Source organism: Chroicocephalus ridibundus, chromosome 4 (assembly GCF_963924245.1).
Source record: "Chroicocephalus ridibundus chromosome 4, bChrRid1.1, whole genome shotgun sequence".
Lineage (NCBI taxonomy): Eukaryota > Metazoa > Chordata > Aves > Charadriiformes > Laridae > Chroicocephalus > Chroicocephalus ridibundus.
In genome coordinates this window covers 26653458-26676553 of record NC_086287.1, presented here as the reverse complement: position 1 = coordinate 26676553, position 23096 = coordinate 26653458, and the positions used below count along the sequence as shown (strand labels likewise).

Below are 23096 nucleotides of genomic sequence, written 5' to 3'. Positions count from 1 at the left end.
TTACTGATACTGGTAAAAACTATTTTGCTGATGTTTACTTGTATAACTTGAACACTATTTTGCTGATGTTTACTTGTATAACTTGAACACAGTTCTAGAAATGCATCTGGAGTGTCTTCTGCTGTATACACCATAAATATGCAATAATGCGTAAGGCTGAAGAAAACAGGCTGAGTTTTCAGGTGTCTGCTTAGACTTGAAACACTATTTAGAAAAAAATCATCCTTTGGCTTGTACAGTGGTGGATCCCCAATATCCTTAATTTTGTTCCCACTGAATGAACTAGCCGTGTTAGTGGCACAGAAGGCCAAAGTGCATTAGAATGCATCAGCTGGCATCGGTGGATCAGCTCAAGTTAGTGGAGGAAGAGGCGGCCAGTTTCCTTGCAGATAAGGTTCAGGACATCACAAAATGCAGGCTCATACATACCTTTAGCCTAGCTAAAATGCCAGTCGTTTTGCAGGAATTCTGCCGGGAAGATGAGATGATGAAATCTATGAACTTTTCTCACAAGAGAATGATATACAGCTTGCCTGTTTAAGCTAGGAGTTACCAGAAGAGGGAAGTGATGGGATATGTTCATATCTCCAACATGGAATTATTTCATTTAAGTTACACAAGATATGTTTCCTGTGCTTGCAGAGGGGTAAAAAGAAGATAGCTTTTCTTTCACCAATAAGAACCAATGATCTTATGCTCAGTTCAGTTTCCGTAATTCATATATGATCTGAGAAACATTACTGCATGCTATTAATTATAGCAAAAAGGAATCAATATTTAAAGCTTGCTTGGTTTTGGATTTTGTATCTCTGTGTTGTTTTCACAACTATTAATTCCTACCAAGTCTAAAGCTTTCTCTTGGCTTTATTTAAGCAACTGCTTATAAAATTATATTACAATCAAGAAGCTCATGGTTTTGTGTAATACTGCCCTCTGTCAGATAGACCAGAACTGTCCTGTTACGAGGCTTACAGCAAAAGAAACATTTTTTTTTTAGCTCAAGTGGCAGGTTATTGGAGCAGAACAATCGGAGTTTTAGTCCCCTGCATCATGAAGTTCAGGGTAACCTTCATATTGGAATATTGTGATGAGTAAATCAAGTGTCCAGGCATCAGGACAGTAACCTCCAGGCTGTGGCAAAGCTGCTGTGTCCTGCTGAATGGTTGCTCTTCTTCGCCTTATGTAGCCTCTGTGATGCCTGCAACTAGCCCTCTGCTGCAGGGAGCAAGAGCGAGAGGCTCACTCAAGTGCAGGAGATGCAGTGGAAGGTCCCTTTGTGCGCTGTTTTATCCCACTAGGGGTAAATATGGATTTCTGGCACTTGAAATAGTTAGTTCATACTTTTGTTTTCTGTCTCAGGGCAGGCTGCTGGCTTCAGCTCGTGTGACATTTGTCACTGAGCAAGGGAGAGAGCTGAGGGTTGAGTTGTTAAAGCCAAGGGTAAAAATGCCTGAACTCCGATGTGCTGCTCCCAGCTGTGCTGTTGATTCCTTCTGTGACCGTGCATCTATATTGCTCACTTGCCTACCTGTAAGGCAGGGTAAATGAAATACTTCATAGATAAATGAGGTGGAGATGATGGGAAAGAAGATTTAATTAGTATTTTAATGGACTTTGATATTCAGGTGCAAATTGCTATGCACTGCACCAAAATGGTACTGTACTGCTAACTACCAAAAATGTACAAGTAAACTGTCATTGTTGAGGTTTTAGTACTAAGTGCTATCTTCGCTTGCTGTGGCAAGTAACATTATTGTGTATTTTTATGAAGTAGGTACAACTCCTAATCTGTTAATGCAGAGAGAAGCAAGTAAAGGACACAAAAGCCAAATGTTTTCAAATCAGGGAACATTGGTGTGGCATCATTTTCATTAAATATCACTTTTTCCTCTAGAGTTAACACATGCAATGGAATGAATCGTGCTCAGGCTACATAAATTGATGTCATGAGTGGACTACAATATACAGATCTTTTATATCAGCACTTCCATCACTTGAACTTGCATCCTGATCAGAATTTTGCTTCAAAAACTTCACAGTTTCTCCAGCCTGACTTACCTGGTGTACATTTCCCTGCTTTTGCAGTTAAGATCAGGAGGAGATCAGGATAAGATCCACAGTCTGGCTACCTTGCCCTTGCTGCCTTCCAGTCTTTTTTTAAAGCATGTTCTCTAAACTCATAGCCATGTGCACTGTCACATTCTGGCAATCCCTCTAGTGCTGTGCCTATGTTATCAAGCTGACACATGTCTAAAATACTAAGATAGGATATTTTCAACCTGCTGGGACTTGCTTTTTGTCCCTGTTAGCTTTGATTTTCAGCTTCACAAAATATATGGGAAAGAAAGAAAAAAATAGCCAATGACACATTTGGTGGAAGAGAAGAGCTAGCACATGACTCAGGAACAGATTTTGCATCAAAAGCAAATGCATGTATATCAGACCCTTAAATGTCTATAGCAACTGATTAGTTAGCTTTAAACAAGAGGAAACTATCTGATTTCTGAAAGATATATAGTATCTGTTAGAGAGAAAACATGTTGAGCATTTACAGATCCTAGGGACAGACACACTTTTGCTTCTAAAGGGTTTTATTATGTATTTCTTTTGGTCATCATGCCTGGACCTGAAGGTGCCTTGTGTGTTAGAAGCCCAAAGGTACTGATGTTGACATGATGTTCACATACCTGGAATGTTACCTCAGTAGAGCAGGAAAACCTATTCTACTTCAATTTTCAACCTAGGTAGATCATGAGATACCAAAACTTATAATTATGTTAAAGGGGGTATTACCTTGCCTTCATTCTGCCTCTCTATTTCAGTTCCAATTTATTAATCACAAGAGCTAGAAACCAGTGCTTTATCCCACCTGTAAGCAGCTGTGAATCCCAGTTCCTGAGCAATATGCAGTGTTAACACTTGCCTTAAATGCTGTGTGAAGAGCAGGAGACAAAGATCATACCAGTTTTGAAACTAGGGATAGAAGCAAAAAAACATAATTAGACTCACGTGATTTGAAGTCTGAGATATCCATTAGTTCAACAACAGCTGTAGACTCCCTTTTTACAAGGACTCACCGGGAAAAGATGAGGGGTAATGGATACAAGTTACTCCTGGGAAGATTCCGATTGAACACAAGGGAAAATTTTTCACAATGAGAATAATGAGCCATTGAAGTAATCTCCCCAGAGAAGTGGTGGATTCCCCAACATTGAACACTTTTAAGATTCAGCTGGACAGGGTGCTGGGCCATCTTGTCTAGGCGGTGCTTTTGCCAAGAAAGGTTGGACCAGATGATCCTTGAGGTCCCTTCCAACCTGGTATTCTATGATTATATGATTCTGCATTTTCATCGTGCTAATAAATACATTGTTAAAACCTTACAAAAGAGACACACTCAAGGACTCAGTTTTCTACTTCTGCTGAGTCTCAAAATCTGGAGTTGTTTGGTCCCATGGGGTGGTGTTATCATCGGGTCCTCTTTTGGCATTCAAGAGGAACTACAACTGTTTTACAGACAAACATACAAAATCTCAAAATTAGCTTCTTTTAGAGCAACAAGAAAATTCCAACACTTTCCTCCCTTCATTGGTTTCACGCCGTCTCAGTATCAGAACAGTAAATGTCTAAATGTCAGAAGCATCAAAAAGGGGAAAAAATGCTCTGTCTTTGCAGGACAGCAGAAGTGCAAAGCAATTTTGAGCTTAATTTTATTTTTTTTAATGGATGTGAATAATTCTTTTTTTTTTTTTTTTTCCTGGTACTGAAACCAGTATGACTGATTTGAGATACTACTTTTAGCAACTACTGATTTTCACTGTTGCAATCTTGGGGGCTTCGTAGATTTTATATTTGACAGATGAAAAGAGCAAAAATAGCCCTGTCATTAGGTCAGGGTATTTTCTAGTGTATCAAAATATAATTTTAATTTCTTCTTCTGACATCTCTGTGTGAAGCAACAAGTCTACTGTGGAGTGCCTGGAGATCTGTATTTTCCCTAGAACCTGTGGTTCTCCTGTATGCTAATTCTTTTACTGTTGAAACATGGATCATTAATGTGTTGCAAAGAATGTGCACACACGCACTCTCTCTCTGTGTATATGTGTGTATATTTATACATCTGTTAATGCTATGTTTATGTTCTTGCTAAAAGGAGCATTTTGGGGAACTGAAATAGAGGAGTAGAATAAACTTGCTGAGGAGCTGTACAAGCAAATGTGGAACAAATAGATTGAATCTTGTCTTCTCCACTTTGTCATACTCCTGTTAAGTTCTGTTAATTCAAGTCTTCAGCTTTTGGATAGCTCTGAGAGCAGCTAGTACATCCCAGCATTTCGGGGGAGATGTTTTGTGAGTGCAGGCAAGTGTGATCCTGGGGTTTGAGATCTGGGCATAGTCTGAGATAGAGGACCTCCAGCACGCATCCGAACTCGCAGCAGGGAGGCGCCTTTGACGAGGTTCTGAATCACTTCCCTCTGCCAGGGAATTAGGGACTCTGAGAGCTGTGGGAAGGATTAAGGAGGGTTTGACAGCTGGAGAGAAGGTCAAGGGACATGGCAGTGTAGCGGGAGTATGTATGTATCTGGAACCCAAAAAAAAGTACTCTTTTGTACAGTAGACTGAACATACTACCAGACCCGCCCTTATTCCAGTGGTTGATGGTTAGCCTTCCCGTGGAAGAAATGCTGCGACATGCCCTGCACAGCAGTAGAGTGAGCGACTTCTGAGCATGAAGTGATGAATGACTTTTGAGCTTTATTTTCTGAAAAGATAACTGAGAGATTTTCGGGTTTGCCTCAAACCCTTTACTTCACACGCTTAAACATGGCACATAAACTCCAAGAGAATACAGAGACTGGAAGGTAGTTAAATATGTTCGTGCCCTATTTCTTTTTTGATGAAAAGTGAAGATTTGGTGTTGGCAAAGTACTGTGGGGACTCCATCTAGTTTCCTCTGAACTGACTGTGTCAAATCCAAAAGAAGAAAATGTTTTATGACTCATAAAATACAAATTTCAACTATTTTCTTAAAATGTCTTTTCATTTTGAAATTGATGGGGTTTTTTAAAAAAAATAAATAAAAGTTCCTATTCTAGCAAAGTATCTAATTATGAAGCAAACTAAACTTAAGTTTTTTAATCATGAGTATCACGTGGGGATTTCACTGCACTTGTCTCTTTTTTTCATTTCTGAAAATATGACTAGTAACCTTCACCTTTAACTAACTTTGGAGCTTTTTACTACTCCTTTTCAGTTTTTCAACTTCCTTTCTCCACCATTAGCTTCTTCAGAACATTGAACCATGCTTTTCTCCATGGGAAACATCTGTCACTAGCTCTGTACCAATTGTTTTAGAAAAATAAAACCTTTGATTACATTTATCAAAGGAGTTGGGTCAATATATCGCAGCATCTTCAGTTGTTTCATTCGTAGCTTTTCATTAGATTTTGAATAGCAATGGTAAAGGTCCATCCCTGAAGCTGTGCGATCTTCCCGCATATGCTGTTTTCCATATCTGTCACGTTTCCCTCAGAAAGGAAAAGCAAACAAAAATGATTTTGGAGAGAGAGGGAAAAAAGGCAGTATTTTTAGAAACAGCTGGTAAAACAAACTGCAAATGTTGTGCCTGGAGCACCTCTATTCTAATAACAGGATTGTTTAAAGATGAAAGCAGTCATTTGGGTGTCTAGCTTGCTCTGTTAGTAGTAATTCTTCCTCTGTATGGGAAGAGTGAGGAAACCTGGGTTGTGGTAGTTTGTTCCCTATCTTACTTCCTCTGAAAAGATATTTACACAATTCTCTGCTGAAGAGTGAGCGTTCCAGTAGTGCTTCTACAGCAACTGCAAACAACCGATAGCATAGGAAAAATTAATCTCAGTCATCTATACCTCGTTTACTATTGAACTGGTAGATTTGTTATTCTTAGGGTGATTTTTTTTTTCCTTTGCCTCCCAGATGACCTTTCCTTCCTGATGACAAGCTGCAAGTTTTCTGTTGGCCTGTCTCATAGGTGGCAAGTTTCCAAACATGAGCTGCCAATTCAGATAGTTTAAGAAACTCTTAAGAGCTGCCAGGCTTGGCGCTCCTCGTGTAAGAACACTATATTCATGCAGAAATGTTTAAAGTATCCTGAGGAACTTGAGCAGCTTTGTTTCTTTTTCCATACCAAATTTGCTTAGCTTCCATTAAAGATAATTAATTAGGAGTCTGAGCACCAAATGAGGTAACAGCCATTTGGAGTACTTTTAAAAACAGACTTTTTGTGAAGGCCGAGCTTGATGATGATATTTGGAATCTCAATTGGTCTTGATACCTACTGCTTTTGCCTTAAAATCCCTATAAAAACAATATTGTTTCTTGTATTTTATTGGGATTTAATCTCTGATGCCAGCTAAACATTCAACATGCTTATTTAAAATTAATTTTAGCAGTTGGATCCTGGTGATGGCTGCATGTGTGAATGTCCAATAGCTCCAACAACTTTTTACAGCTATATTGCCATAATTTTTCCAGCGGCTGAAAGGAGCTTTGTGGATATTAGTGCAGCTGAGCACTTGCTTCAAAAATCTAAATTTTAGATTTATACGCTGACAAGAGATAGTTAATCCTGTTGTGGACCAGGCCCTTAAGGACTGTCGGAATGGCAAGACTTGAAATAAGACCTTGGAGTCTTAATTCTTCGTTCACTTTCAAACCTCAGTTAATCTCTCCTTCACTTTTAAACAAAGGTTGCATTTTGATCCTACAGATTTCTTAAACCTTCTGTCAGATACACACTCCAGGAGGTCATTTTTCTGGGGATCCAGTCATGTTAGGGCAATGACAGCTTTTACTGCGGTGTGTCATATTACATTAATTTTCTTATTCAAGGGAGATTTCAGCAAATGCAAAACAAGACGATTGAGCTATCTACAGTGAAGTTAAAGATTTTAGACATCAGCTTAGAGCAATGATCGTTGTTCCTTGTTGAACAACAGTTCTTTATCAGTTTTCTCTTTTGTTTTGTCTTGTGCTGTTCTTTTCTGGTAATGAAATGCATAGAACTGTACACATCATTTCAGGGGTAGCAGTGACAAAGCTGTGTAGAGAGGCACTGTTATCTCTCTGCTCCATTACAGTGAAGCTTCTGCTTATACACACCCTGGGCTCTGAAAATGGTTGGAAAGCTTAATAAGCATAGGGAACTGGTGCGGAGGAAAGAGATTCTTTGCAACAGAGGATTAAGGGATGACAAATGCAGTTTCCTTTTATAAAATGCAAGAAATTTGAGCTCTGTGTCTCTGACTGGAGCACTGGGAAAGGTTCTGGGAATAGGAATTAAGGGGAATTTATATATATGCATATGTGTGTGTGTATAAACATATCTATATGTATTACATATATGTGTGTGTAAGGATATATATAAAAACATAAGTATTATTCAGTTACTTAATGTGATGATAGGTTTCAGATAGTTCTAGCAAATATCTTAAGTATGAAAACAGAGTACTGGTAATATCCAGTACTGGTCCGCAGGAGATGGCCTGCATGTCACATTTCGGGTCTCTGTGATTCTACTGTAAGAAATGATGCACGTGGTCTACCTCTCAGTGCTAATGTAAGTTAACAATAATGCATATAAGCTTTATTATCAGTGTAACACTGCTGCAAATGAGTAGCAATTCATGCTCTTAAGTTTCAGATGTGGGATAGTTTGACAGAAGTGAACATCAGATCAGAAAAGGTGAATTAGGAAATTGTTTGCATGCATGAAAAAAAATTGTATGCACAAGGAATTTTTGGGAGACTACATTTGATAACAGGCTTAAAATACCAACAGCAGAACTTATTCATGGCATTCCTCACTTGTTTATAGCTCTCTTCCAAACCTTTTGTCTGGAGCATTTATGAATGGGATGTTGATTTTTCTTTTGGAAAAGGAAGCAGTCAGCACTTGGATCTCCACAGCACTTTGGAATTTGGATGCAAATGAAATACTTTCATGGTCAAAAAAATTTAAAAAAATTGTGTGTAGATTCCTGTATATATGCACATGCATGCGCAATTGCTAATTACATTACCACATGGCTGGAAAAACTGGCAGCCTGATGAGATGTTGAGTGCCTTCAGTTGTCACTGGAATTAATGAAAGTAGAAAGTATTTAGCAGGTTATAGGATTAGAGCTGAGTTTGTATAGTTATGTGTGGAAAAAAATCACTATATAGAATTAGCTAGACCTTAAATCACAGTCTGGAAAAGTAAAATCTATATGGTTTAACATAGAGGAAATAATTTAGCCAGAGCATTTCAAAGTTGAGCTGTAGACTACAACAGCTTGTTTTTATAAGGTGCATATCGTCTACGTTTTTTACTGTATCTCATTACAATGCTCTATGTCATTCTATATGGTATGAATACATGAGAAATGCCCGTTGGTTTTCTGAGATCAGGCAGCTTCTGACTTTCACTTACTTTTTTGAGCCCATTTGGTGCATCTATACTCTGCACATCAGCATTATTGAAAAGAGCAGAGATGAACCCTCCTTTTGCTTAGAAAATATGTTCTGTCTTTAAAGTAAGTCATTGCCACTTCCATTTTTATTTCTGCACTTGATAGCATTCTGGATCTTCTTGGTCTTACCCGACAGAACACCCAGCCCTATATGTTAGGTACCGTGTTTGACCAGAAATGTACTATTAGTACTTCAGTAGCATTGTTTGTCTCAAACTTCAAAAATGTTTTGTGGGTATTAAAAAGAAGCTTTTCAGACCTTTAGTAAGAGAGATGAATACAATCGTGTCCACTTCATAAATATCATAATCAGAGAGGGTAGAAGGATGCTTCCTTAGGTGACTTACTAACAAGCTTTAGTTGAGAGAAACACGGAGAAGATTTGAGAGATGCATGGAGAAAAGGATTTGTAGGGCATGTGACAGTTGCAGAGGTGGGAGGAGGAAAAATTACTGTTGAGGTTAAAAGAAGAATTTCACTAATAAAGGGGAGGAAAAGTTTCTAAAGAAAATTATTTTTTCAGTGTGAAAATCCATATTTGTTAAAGCAAAAGGAACAATTTCATCCATAGCTATACCTGAACGCTATAGATGAGCAAACAAGTCATCCTCACTGAAACGTGTGTTTGCTTTTAGAGTCTCGTCCACTGGCCGTAATGGTTTTGTATCCTGTTGGTCTCTGCAGAGCCCACACAGTGCTGGGGTTCAGGCCTGGGTTCCAGTCTGTTTCTCACTTCTCCAGTGGGAGTCTCCACTTCTTTACCTATGTCCAATTTACAAGTTCAGTCAGTCATATTTGTGTAAAACACGTACGTTGACCTACAGTCTTTCCTTATGAATGGTGATGATAGGAGACCTGAACTTGACGCTCAGATCCAAACTTGGGTTGGCAGAGAATCATCCCAAAGCTTAATCCTTCTGTACTGAATTCTTCTCTGTAGTTATATGTTTGAATTGCCACTTGGTTCTCTGGAGGTTTCTCTGTATTTTTCAGTTGAGGTTACCACTACTAAATTACCAGACAGTGAAATAAGATAATAGTAAGGAATTGTGATGGAGCAATAATGTGGCAATGATAACTTACGTCAAAGATATTTATTTGAGTGTCTTGTATGGATTCATTAACCAATAAACATGCAAAGACAAACTTCTGAAAACATGAGTCATTCACATATCTGTGAGTGAGGCACCTAAAACGATTAGAAGTTGAGGAGCGTGTAGCTGTGTAACATGTAGTAGAAATCAAGCGGTTGATAATTTGGCTTCTGGCATGCTTCCATTTTGATGGATAACTCAGTGCCATGGAAGGTTAGAAAAGAAGCCACTTTGCATTAAACATTTAAATTTACCGTGAAAGACTAGCATGCATTGTTTAGGCACTGGGAATCAACGGCAAATCTGCCAGTTCTTCTCCAGCATAGTGCTGGTCCGTGTGCCTGTCTGTGTTTAGTGTTCTTTTACAAAAGGCAAGGAAGGACCCAGACAGGCTCAAGTGTTTACAATGAGTCTTTTGAAGGCAAAACTTTTCTTCTAACTTCAAAACAGTGCTGTTCATTAATACCCTAATAAGCTCGTAAATCTCAGGGCATTAAGGTTATAATTTGAACACCTTTTTAATTCATTCACAACGTTCAAAGCTGCAAGTTTTGCCAACAGCAGAATTACCCAAATAAGGTGTTTGTTCTTTCAACATAATATTTCCAGTTCCATCTCTGTTTTGATTGTGCTTAAGACCATCAATTAGAATAAGAATATGAATAGGAATAATGAGTTCATCAGAAAAAAAAAGTCTGCATGAGAAAATTTTGTCTCATACAGATAAAGGAAATTAGAGTCTATGAGAAAGTAATAGACTTCCTTATTAAAATCTAACCATATAACGTCTTACTTCATAGCAGAGGAAAGCCTAATATGATAAGATTTTTTTTAGCTTCTTTTAATTAACTTTCCATCCTATTAGACTTGATCTGCAGTTAACTTTCATTTCACAGGTATTCATGATTGTTATGCTCCTGTGAATTACTAAACCATGAAGCGCAGACATGACGGTTAATAGCTATGCAAAGTCATCTTTTAGTTGATTTTCTAACAATGACCCTTAAATTAAAATTTAAATATTTCAGGTAATACAGTAAGCAGTCTTACGGAAAACATATTCACATATGTGACTATATATCTTTTTAAATAGTTATTCTGCAGCAATCTGACCTGTCCTGGTCTATGAATATTAACCATTGGGGGTTTTTTACAAAAAAACCCCACATTTTGAAAGTTAGTGCTCCAACTCCTCTAACAAAGAAAACAATTAAACATTTGTGATAGTGGGTTATACATTATCTTGTCAAGGTGTGAAGATAAGGGAGAAAGGATGCCAAGGCCACCTAGCTTACCAATGAGGTAAGCAGAATCAATCAGTAGCAGAAGTCAGTCATCCTGAATTTTTGCTCAAAAAGTCCTTAAAGTCTGATGAGACCTGAAGAATTCTGGTGTCCAGCTCCTCAGCTTTATTCACGGACATAATCCTTACTTGTGCTTCTGAAATACACCAAAGTATCATCATTATCATCACTATTAAAGTAGGTTAACTTTTGGAATGAGATCTGTTTCTCTTCTAATCCATTCTGTTATAAAAACAGAGCAAATACCCTTCCCAGCCACTTTCTTGCTATAATGCAACCTCTGATAAACAGCTTAAAGCTTTGGCTTCAGAATCACAGTGGAGTTTATTCCAGTCATTCACTATGTTGAGAAAGAGGATTCAAACTTGCCTGCAGCAGCCTTTCACCACTGTAATCCTGAATTTTCAAAAGGAAATCTGCAAAAACGACCCCCTCTCTTTATGCTTCTGCACTTCCCGGCTAGTATTAAACTTGCCCATAAAAAACAAACAAACAAGAAGTCCTGCCAAAAATCCATCCCAAAATGCCTGAATCACAGCACTATCCCCTCTTGTCTTTTCCAAATGACAGACAGAACTAGCTCACATGTTGAAAGCTCCTACACAAAGAGCTCCCCTGCAGTGCTTCAGAGCTAGATAGTTCATACATTAGTTGGCTGTATTGTATTTCTGATGCAGTTACAAGCGCTGCCTAGTAGGAGAATTGACTTCAAAGCATGGATTAATAGTCATTGCCATTCTGTCTCCAAACACCTCTGCTTGAGGTCTCAAGGGGTTTCTGGTGCATTTAAACATTAGTACAATCAAAAGGAAAGAGCATCTCACATCCTCTGAACTGATGTGAGAGAACACCACCTAACATACTGCTCAAAAGGTTAGCATTCCCTTTTTTCCTTTTCAGGGGAAGAGTTGTGGCTGTGTTTATTTATGTTTACTCAGTATCAGGATTTCTACCTGGGATTTTCTACCACTTCCCAGTGGCAATTTGGTAGAACCTGTCAGAGGTCTACATGGTAGTGATCTTCTCGTTGGTAACAGTCTCTTAGGTAACATTTTTCCTCTACAGGTAACTAGGTATTACACAAAGCCTTAGTGTAGCCAACATCAGCTCATTTTGCTGATGGGGAACTTGGCCTAGCCTTTTCAGCAGATCTGTGAGGCCACCCTTTTATTAATTCTGAGGAATATTTTGGCTTGTTCTTGGCTGAGGAGGAGATTGAAGGGCTAGTCCTCAATTCTGGAGTCCCAAAGATTTCTTGTAGCATGAGGAAGATTACAGATCAAAAATGTCTATTAACTCCTGTCTAATTCATTTGAACTGCAGCAACTGGCACTGATGTATTTTTCTCTGCATTCTTCAGGGGTTTGCCCAAGCTAGTTAATTCCCCGGTAGCTTTTTGTACTGTCAAGATTTAACTTCCACTGTGGGAACTACCTTTTTTTTTTTTTTTGGCTTGTTTTCTTTCAGTTTTGCTATGGGAATAACATTATTCCAAGTTAATTCACAGCAGAAAGGACATACTTTGACATACAAAATCCAAAGAAGAGTAATATTATGAGGAGGGCTGTACCACTGGATAAGCCCTCATTTGGAAGGTGTGCTTGTGAGTCCCTGATTTATTGCAGTTTTTCTACATGAGTTTGAATAGGTCACTTCAATTCTTAACTCATCCACCCCAGTTACCCTAGGAGTGGATGTAAAAGTGCTCAAACTCAATAGAAGAGAACATGCAGATACTTATTGTGCCCTTCTTGTAGCGTTGATTAATGAAAGAAATAAGTTTAGGTGTGAAGGCACAGGTAAATTAATTTTGTTCAAAGCCTACTGGAGTAAGCTTCTTCCCAGCCATCACACTGTAAATTCTCTTCACTCTACGTTTTACCAGGGACTGATATTCATGATGCTAAATGGTCACTGATGTAATTTCCAAGGAAATCATGTATTTGTTTTTAGTTGGAATTCATCACCATGTCTGTATAGTCCAACTTATCCTCATTCATTGACACTGCTGTTTTCTTCTACAGCTTGTAAAACAAATTTCCTTAGTCCAGCGTGTACACTGTTAAAGGTCTGTTTCCCATGTATCCCCAGGAATAAGCTGCAGCTGCTTCACCAAAGACACTTATAAAGTAAGATGCTTTAGATCTTGTATGTCTTCCAGAGAGATAAGTAGTGCCTGGGATGATCCTGGACTATTCAGCCATCCAAGACGTGAGCAACATTTTGCTCTGTGTGGCTTTGCTTTGCTTTGTTTTGTTTACAGCTCCAAGCTAAAAGTGCAGCAGCTATCTCTGGATACACGCTGCAAATGTAGGCTCTTCCCAGCACTGATTTACGTCTCTAAGAAGAGCAGGAAATACAAAAAGAAGAGGGGTTATCGAGGGCAGAACTAGGATCAGTACTTTGCCATCAGAAGAGAAGTTTAAGTTCTTTGCAAGAGAAACCTTTTGACAATGAATCTACTATGCTTTGGATCCTCCTCTCACAAAGCAAGGGAGGAAGTTCCATCCACTGAGTCACTTGCAGCTGGACTAGCTACGGACTTTGAGAGTGTAATGTGCTTATGCTAGCTGAAGGATGAATTGAATTCCTTTGTAGGATCTTTCAACAGAAATGGGAAGTGTAGCCGAGCATCCAAATGATTAAAACTATTGCACTGAAAATGGGTCCTGTCTACTTTTGAAGTTCACCAGAACTGAGTTCTTTTTAAAGAATCCAATATGAAAATATGTTTATGAGTAATTACATATGCACGGAGGAGATCATAGGAATACCTGTTATGTACCAGTTAACTGGAGTGTCCAGCTCCCACAAAGGATAATGTGGAGTCAACAGTAAGGTTAGGTGTAAAACAGCATTAATGAAACATCCAGATCTTCATGCGGTTGCGATTTAGCTGCACCTAAAAGGGTATTTTTATGCTAGCCAAGTAGGCACTTTTCCATCAAGTATCTCAGTATGGCATACACTCCTTACATGGACACACATTTCAGGTGTCTTTTAGGATTTGGACATTCAAATCCATCCTGAGTCTAAGCACTTCCAAAATTCTTCAGTTTTGCCATGTAATTATCCCTGATGAGTTTTCTAAGATGTAAGTTTCATATACAGATGTGCCTAGTGATCCCTGAGACAGCATATTTGAGAGTTGCCTTGATGCGTTTCCTGGGTAGATTCTAAAAAAGTACTATTAAATGGTATGACAGTATAGGACTTCTTGGGATACAACTACCAAGAAGGAATTTGGTAGTCATGCAGTATTCACTAGCATTCGGACAAACTGATGACACTTATGCTTCATAGCTATATATACTGAAGAAAGGATGAGGCACTAAGATATCCTTGCTGCTCTGTGTTTGCAGATAAACAAAACCTTATGTACATTTTAGTATATCATAAATGCGTAGGAAACATTTACTGCATTGGTTTAGACCACAGACAGTAAATTATTTCTCCTCCCACTCAATTACTGGATGGATTTCTGCTTCTGAGTTTGTGAGTATGAGGATCTGATTTGTGGTTGCAAAATCCCTCAGGATTCAGAAATACTTCCCATGTGACTGACTTTTAGGATTAAATAAGTTTAGCTATACATAAAAAAGCCTTAGCTGGGCTGACTACAAATGCCAATCTTCAGTCTTTCAAAAAAAACATATCGGGTCCTTCTCCCGGGAGAAAGAGGCGGTTGAGTAAAGATGCATGGGAAGAATGCTTTCAGGCCAGCGATATTGGATGGGGTGCTTAGCACTGGAAGCATGAAAATACTTTTTGGTTTGGAAGAATGTGGAAAGGTAATAAGCTTATGGCAAACACCTGAAAAATTATCTCAGAGAGCTGTGGTGGTTTAGCCCAATGATTTCCTTAGCTCTGATAGCTGTAAACGTGTAAAAGCTTGCGCATTTGGTAGTTTTCTAGCTCATTGCTATAAAGAAGCCCCATTAATTAACTCTCTCACACAAAAGCAAACAGGACAGCATGTGGGACTTTGTCAGTGGTGCTCTTGTAGACATTCTTATTATAAATTAGCTTTTTTATTTCTGATCTTCAGATGTGCCTGTAGGCTTAGTATGAGAGAGCTTTTTACCAGTACAAACAGCTGGTGCAAGGGAAGTGATATAACTAATTTATCTTCTTAGGCTATTTCTAGCTCTCTGTGTTTTGTAGTGGACCAGAAAACCAAATACTCTTCTTTTGCGGTTTAAGTTAGTGTGGGTAACTAATGGGAATCAGAGGAACAGATTTTTATTCTGAGTGGGGAGTAGGGATGAGGGGTTGCCTTGAAAATTAGTATTTTGCTCCTATTAATCTATAAGCTGTTTGTTATTTGTGGTCTGCTAAGCACTCATTTGGCTGGATATCTGAAAAATACTACTCTTGGAAAGGTTAAAAGCATGCAAGAATGAACAGGTTGTTTTGGGAGCTACTACAAGTAGGACCATCTAGAACTACCAAGTTTCCCAGACTCCTGCCACAATCCCCCACCTGGCTTCTCTTTCTTGGGATTTCATCCTGTAGAACAATTTCCCCCTTTTTCTTCTCCTTTTCGCACATTTTCCCGATATGCCAGGTAATGACTGAGTTGTGGAAAATCAGAAAAGCCATGCAGCATTTATAGCTCTTAAGAAGGTTTCTTGCTGGATCTAGCATTTCTACTATTTATATTAGGAAGAGGTAAATTCAGTAACTTTTAAACAGCTGTAGAGTGGACTTAATCAGTTTTCTGGGGAGGAAGAGAATAAAGTCTCTTAGTCTCTGTTGGTGTGTGTATTTATTTTATGGTGAAATCACTGGAAATTGGGAAGATTCGTCTCTTCCTTGGTGTACAGACAGATGCCTGAAGTGGAGATTTTTGCAGGGCTCTTTTTCCCTCTTATCTGTTTAACGTATATTTCTTCCACCAAAATCTTCTAGCCAGAGGAGAAAATGCTGCCGACACATCTTGAAGCTAAAAGCAGATGCATAGCTAAAAGTACCTTTTTCTCTATTTTGTAGGTAAACTTTTAACAGAAAAATGAACACTTTCCAGTTCAGTGGGAATTCTCCATTTGTTTCTTTTCACTGGTATTTTGATAGTGGCAGCTGCTTAGAAGTACGTGTTATTAATATCGCTGCCCAAAGCATATGGCTTTAAATGACCCTAAAAGGGTGCTGCCTGATATATAAAGTAAACTTACAAAGGTAACAGCACTTTGGGAGTCCAGATTATGCAGTGGTGAAATGCATGCTCCCTTTTAGCGCTGAAAGTCTTGGGTCCTGTTCTAATTAGGTCAAAGTACAAAAAATAAAAAAGAAGCATTTCCTGGCCTCATCCTTGTTTTGCAATTACAGCACATAAAAATACAGAAAGAAAAATATCCCAAATAAGGAGGATACATGATTAGGCCAGCAGGGAATCCTGGGCATTTGAAGTGCATCAACAGTATAGCTGGACAACTAGGTCAGAAGAAGCAGCTGGTACAGCTGGTTAATAATGAGGTACATTGATAGAGTTGTGTTGCAGTGCCCAGAACTCAAATAACACGGGGATCAGTGAGTTAGGGAAGAGATAAGCTGTCAGCTTGGTGGATCCTGAGGAACTAGCGTGGTAGAAGACACAGAAGTTCCAGAGGCTAGCATGAGCCTGGGGACAGTAATGCAGCCCTAGATCCTCATTTACCATCTATCATCTTGCTCTTTAACATACACAGAACTATGCATTACCTCCACCAGCAGCATTTTAAAATGCAACTTGAAAACAAAAAATGAGAAAATACAAAATTATAATTAAAGCTGCTGAGCAAGGGTCTCTTTGAAAAAATGTCTCCTTTTTAAATTGTAGATTTTTTAATACGAAAAAGTTGGCTATCTTGGCTCAGTCCTTTAAACAAGAAGCTTCTAAGCTTTGATAGTACAGATGCCTCTATTCCCAGTCCTTCGATCTACTTTAAGTTTTTGAAAATAAAAAAAAAAAAGGCTGCAATGTTTATACTTTTTAATCTTAGCTTTTCTGAGGAATAATTTGCTAAATGTTAGGTAATAAAATATTGTCTGTGTAGCTTTATGTGGAAACATTTAGGATCCAATTTTCAAATTAGGACATCTAGTTTTGACTGTTAACAGCTAGATTTTTTACAAGACTGGAGAAGATTTTCCGAGCCTCAGCAGAAATTGCTGAACCCAGATTTTCCAAAGAACTCTGCTCCTATTCAAGCACCTCTGTATCGACCCAGTGAAGAAAAAATTGCTTAGCACCCTTCAAATCCTCTTGTAAGTCTAACATCAAGATTTCCGTTACAAAATCCTGTCATCTCTTTAAGTGTCTCTGGCTTCAGTTGTGGTTCTTTAGCTCTTTGGATCTTTCAGGCAGTAAAAGACCCTCGTGCAACAAGTTAGGCATTTATCATCAAATAGGGCATAAGTATTTGCTGGAGTGGCCTGACATAGACTGCACAGTTGGCAACTGGACCCGTGCCTAACGGTCTGTTTTGCATCAAAGAGAAGGCACTCGATTCTAACGTGCTGAAGGGGGATATTTCACTACTCTGAAAATCCAGCTGCAAGTCATGGCAAATACTGATTAAAATTCAAAGCTTAAATGCCTCTTTGTGAAACTCCCTAAGTACAATTAAACCGGAGCCTCAGAATCCTGGTAGGGAGTGGTGTCCAGGGACACTAGACTTGAAACCTTACCAAATAAAAGTCTCCACGGAGGTCTGCAAAGGCTTCACTTCTGCCATTTTTTTTCTATTCCTAGTCAATCTTTTCTGATCCACAAATGAATCCCCCAAATTTCCTATGTAGACCAATGTTTTCCTTCCTGTATCCTGCATGTTCGGTCCCTGAGATCACCCTAACCAGGTTTCCTCTTCTTTGGTTGGACCTTTTCCCTTCCTAACATGTTTTCCAAAGGGATGTAGGAGATAGGTCCAGTGCAGTCTTCCAGCAAAGGCATGGTACATTCCAGCTACAGATGCACTGTGCTGGTATTCAGCACAACCTCATCACTTCTGAAGGAGAAGTTAAGAGACTTCTCATATAAGTCCTCTCAGAACTGGACACTTTTCAGTAATGCATCTAAAAACAATCTGGGATATTTAATTTGGCGGGGTGTGTTTGCTTAATTAATGTTCCCCAGAACTAATATTGATCTCTCAGCGGCTTTAGAGGTGCTATTGTTCCTCATGTTAATAAGTACCAAAACACCCTACCTGTTTGTTATTGTGTTTATATGAAAGACCCCTGGCCACATCTACAGGGTGGGTAGCCCCATTTTTCACAGAAATTCAAGCTCAAGATAGCCACCCTTTTCCACTGATTGGTGGCAGGATGACCTTTTTGATTGGTTATGAAGTGATCTTGCTGGCATTCCTGATGGAACACTAAGGTACATGCAGTGCTTACGGCCTCCTTTTCCCATCTCCTGGAGAGATTCACTGTGGACAAGGTCCAAAGCTTTATATCTAAGGTTTCCCCTCTCCTAAAATAACAGACAGAACAGATTGTTTTGCTGGTGTCCTGAGTTCCTTCTTAGAAGGACTCTGATATTAGGACGATGGTCTTTATACAAGAAAAATATGGATATCATATGGGTCGCCTAGGGAATTCAGAGGAAGATGAGGATCCCTCCAGGGCATGCAGTATTTGGGATCCAGCTTTAGCAAAGTCTCAGATAGAACTGATTAGTGATATCTTCTTGAACTTTAAATCCTTTTGTAGCATAGGAGAAACTAGTCTCAGTCTTAACGCTAGCAGTGGCAGGTTTGCCTATGTAAAATCATGTGGCCTTAGTAGCAAATGCTGCTAACTGGTGGGCCCCCAGCAGTACCCATGGACAGCATGTTGGAATAACCGCTCACCACTTCAAATAAATATTCGATTCAGCCGTAGCCTTTTCCAGCATAGCAGAGTGTGTTTGTAAGACCTAATTCTTCACCCTTTGCTCAAGCTGATCCACATTTACAGGAATAAGCCCAGTCTGACTAGGCAGAAGAATAAATGCCACTCATTTTGGGAACGCCCTGGAGACATAAGGCCAGAATAAGGGCTGGAGTTTTGAGTGTTTGATCCAAATGCAAGGTCGTAGTCACGGTGAAAAGTGTATCCTAACATAGCTTACGATTTCTCCTCACCCTTTTCCCCTTCTGACCGCCCCCAGAAATGTAGAGAACCTGCTGGAATGTGCTTTGCCCTTTCTGGAGAGGCATGGACGGTACACCCTCTGCCCACCCCACCCTCTCCTCTGCCCTCCCGCCCCCAAGTCCTTGCTTGCTGTTCTGTTTTTCTACTTTCCCTAAATGCAACTTACTTTAAGCATGCATTATTATTAACATCCTACAGTAAAATTAAGCTATTATATAACCCATTTGTCGATCTCAGCCAATTTCTTCTATCTTTTTCTATGTCTATTTATGACGTACATCCAGACTGCACGTCCTTTTTTTTCCTCTCCATGTTTATTTTGAAAAGAAGTGATAAAAAAAGATCTATTAAAAAAAAAAGCAACATTGGTGGGTGGTGGGGTTTTTGGCCAACAATTGAAACCAAATTTAAATGGGAGGGGGAGGGAAGGGAAGAGAATCCAATTCTTAACAAAAAAAATATCCAAATGTTGAAAGTGTCCCTAGACTGCTTTGTCTGTTCCTTTCAATGTGTGCATCTGGTTTGTTCATCCTTGAAAGTGTGTGGAATAATTTTTTCTTTAAAAATAAAATTTTAAAACCCCACAATTGTTCTTATCTCCCTTCTTCCTGGGAACAAAGTGCTCTTTTTCATTTTTTGCTTTTTTTTTTAGTATATCTCTACATAGTTATATTTTGATGTATTTCTTTTCAATGGTTGAATTTCTATCTTAGATTTGGTTTGTTCCAATCTAATAATGAAAAAAACAAACAAAACAAAAGAGTTATGAATTGTTTTCTGCAATTTTTCCCTCTATTTCCCTCTTTAAATAAGGAACTACTTCACTGGCAGAATCCTACAGCTGTATTTTTGAGATTCTCCAGAGAATCTGAATATAAAAGCAATCGAATTTGAGAGTGGGGAAGGGGTGTGCCAACACAGTCATTACATTCAAAACAGTGATTTGATGTGCTCAAGAAATGATTGTCTCAAATTATTGAGAATGACGATGTCAATTTGATGGACTTCAGAAAAGACGATTCATAGAAAAAGGCGGCTGTGGGTAGCTACAGATGAAGTTGTTCTAATTCCAATGCATAAAACTAGTTTCCTTGGTTTTTTGTTTTACTCTCTGGTTATTATTATTATTATTAATTATTATTATTATTATTAGTTTATGTATTTTTACTGCTATTTTTAGTAGGGAAAAGTTTTAACTGTTTTTATAATTTGAGAATCTTTAATGAAAATGTAAATATTAATATTATAATTATTAATTTTTTGTAACTTGCATGTTGAAGAAGTTGCAGCTTAGGGTTTGTGAGATTGTCAATGTTAGAGTTCTGTTCTTTCTTTTTGTTGATGGGCATGAATATGCTCATTTGTTTTTGTATATTGCCCATCCCTTCCTTACAGCCAGAAGCTCTAATGCTGCTAGATCACTCCGTACCGCCCTTACATGGACATGGCAACTGACTTACACATTCACTCCCATCATCTTCATCTCCTGTGTAGTACACTCATAGATTTTTACACTCCCACTCCATCCACCCTAGGCATTTTTTTCTTCCCATAAGTTCCCCTCCACCACCCCTTTCTTTAGCATTGTTAAAATTTTATGTGCAGTCATCCATTCCTTGAAACACACACACACAAAAATTATAGAAAAAAAGAAAATGTTTAAAAAAATATATATCAAATTGACCAAAAAGGCAAAAAAGCAACACTTTGCTTTTCAAAAAACACTATATATGTAGATATGCAAACAAGCAAAAGTAAATTCTATAAAGTGTACAGGATTTTTCAACTGTAATATGCTAACAACTTTACATAAGATAAAAAAAATACAACCAAAAAACAGCAGAAAAAAACCAAGTTCAAATTTGTTAAGGTGCAAGATTTTTTTCTTTTCATGTTATGTGGTGTGGATGTATGTGTTGTTGCCTCCCTGTATCGCCCTTTGTTGTAAAACAATTATATTAAAAAAGAAATAATAAACATTTTGCTAAAAAAGTTTTTAAGAAACAACAACGAAAAAAAGCAAGTTACAAGAATGTGGCAATGCTACTTGTCCAAGAGCATTCTTACACAACTTTCTTTTGTAAATTTTTCCTTTCATGCCAAAAAACATGCGGGCAATTTGTTGATGTAAGTTGACTGTTATGAAATCAATGTGGTATGCTTTCTAAATATTTTTATGTATTTTTGATTACTTTTTTTTTTTAAAGAAATGTTTTTGATTTTCATCATTTTTTTCAGTTCTCGTAGGTTTTAATCTTTCTTTTGCTGATATGACTTGTTATGTTTTTTCTTTTTTCTGACCTTGTTGCTGTGGCATTTTTTATTTTCTAGTATATGGTTTTGTTTTATGACAAATGTATAAGTTCATTTATTTATTTTTGAATCAGTTTGTATTTGCCTTTATGTTATGTGCTCTTTGTATATTGTCGATTACCAGATTGTATTGTGCATAGGAGGGGGTGAAGGAGCCTGTGGTAATTTGCTCCTATTCTTTCTCGGTCCCTCTCTAGAGCTTTCTTTCCCCTTTCTCTTTCCCAAAATGAATCACCAGTAATGCTACTTTCTTTCACGCTCCTTAAATTGTACGTAGCCTGGTGGTATAGCCTTCATGTCAAGTGAAAAACGATGAGACTTTTAGCATTTTGGTAGCTCTCAGGGTCTTCTTACCGCAGCTCTACATCATTCCTACTTTATTCCCGTGAAAGTGTTTTATTTCTATCAGTTTTCTTCATTGCTGATTACCTGCCTGATGTCCAGTCTAAATGATACTCTCAAGTGTACTCTTACCAGGTAAACACACCCATCATATTATGACTAGTATCAGGCTTGCTAATATCATCCAGAAGTGGTACATTTGGCAATTTCCTACTGAAACTCACGTCCTGAACCTCTAAAATTTTCTTTACTTCAAAAGACCTCATTTCTTTAAAAAAAAACAGTAAGTAAAATAAGAAAAACTTGTACTTCCGTACAACCACATGTGTGTTCACCATTCCTGCATAGTAATTCTGTGCTCAGTAGGTAATTAGGTTCAAGTGTCAAGTCCTTTGAACAACTGATGCTGAAAACAGAACAAATAATTATGCTGAGTAGGAAGCTGTCACCAATTAATCAGAAAAGTTTAAAATAATGATGGGAGATGGAAGAGGGCATGTTTCAATTGGTTCAGAGCAGCTCAGTGCCCGGGCACCAAAATACTTGGTTTTGCTCTTGAATCCTGCCTGCAGACGCAATGTCAGGTCCTCTCTGGAAGTTATTAATACCTATTTCACTGAAACTGCGCGAAGGTGTCGAAGAATTTACAGCAATGAAACACAGCCCAGCGTTAACATGGGATTCATGACCTCTCAAACTCCGTACCTTCCTGTTGCTCATGAGCCATGTATTAGGAAGCACTGCAATAACTAATGTCTTTTAATATATTTTGGGGGGCTTAGGAAATGCTTTTCAACCAATTCCACTAGAAGTACAGTTTTATGTAATCACTTTGAGGACTATATATTCTCTGAAAGGAGAAGGAGATAGTTGAGATGAAAAGTTGCAGTATTCCATTGTGGAAATGATGTTTTTCGCTCTACTACTGTCAACTGCAATTAAATCAGACTGCAAAGAGCAGAAAATATTAAGAATGTTCATCTACTAGGTTTTGTCTTAGCATCATCTTTCCTGCGAATCAGGGACTATGTTCTGAATAATTTCCTCTTCTTATCCTCAGAGGGCTCAAAGGAGAATTAACTAAAGCACCATTACACTGAAATTTATTAACTCAGTCATTTAGTAAGGAATTACTGTGTTGATACAGAGGGGGGAAAAAAAGGTAAGGAATTATTTTCTGTGGCAAGTATTTCATACTGAAAGTGGAGTCAAACTTCAGAGGAATGGTATAAGAATAAAATGAAAATGACAAATTTTGGATGCAGAATTTCAAGTGCCTGCAGAAATGGATGAATTGTGTAGCCTTTATGGATGGCGTTTAAAAATTCTGCAGCCACAGCTGGAAAAGAGAGAGAGGGCAAGGGAGTGTCCCTTATCGTCATCAGGAGATGAATCTGTCAGGCTTTGTGTGCCTTTTGTCCTGCATCAGGTTG

General features: G+C 38.3%; 1 protein-coding gene across 34 annotated transcripts in view; it reads left to right on the top strand.

Moving 5' to 3' along the window:
* The window catches only part of NRXN3 (neurexin 3), a 1025535-nt gene that overhangs the window by 995304 nt on the left and 7135 nt on the right, over positions 1 to 23096 (top strand). For 3 of the 34 annotated variants that reach the window (XR_010071082.1, XR_010071083.1, XR_010071084.1), the window contains one exon: positions 20404 to 21135. The exons of the other annotated variants lie outside the window; for them this stretch is intronic. The gene's annotated coding sequence lies outside the window, so the exon portion shown is untranslated. The remainder of the gene's footprint in view (positions 1 to 20403; positions 21136 to 23096) is intronic. 34 annotated transcript variants of the gene reach the window in all.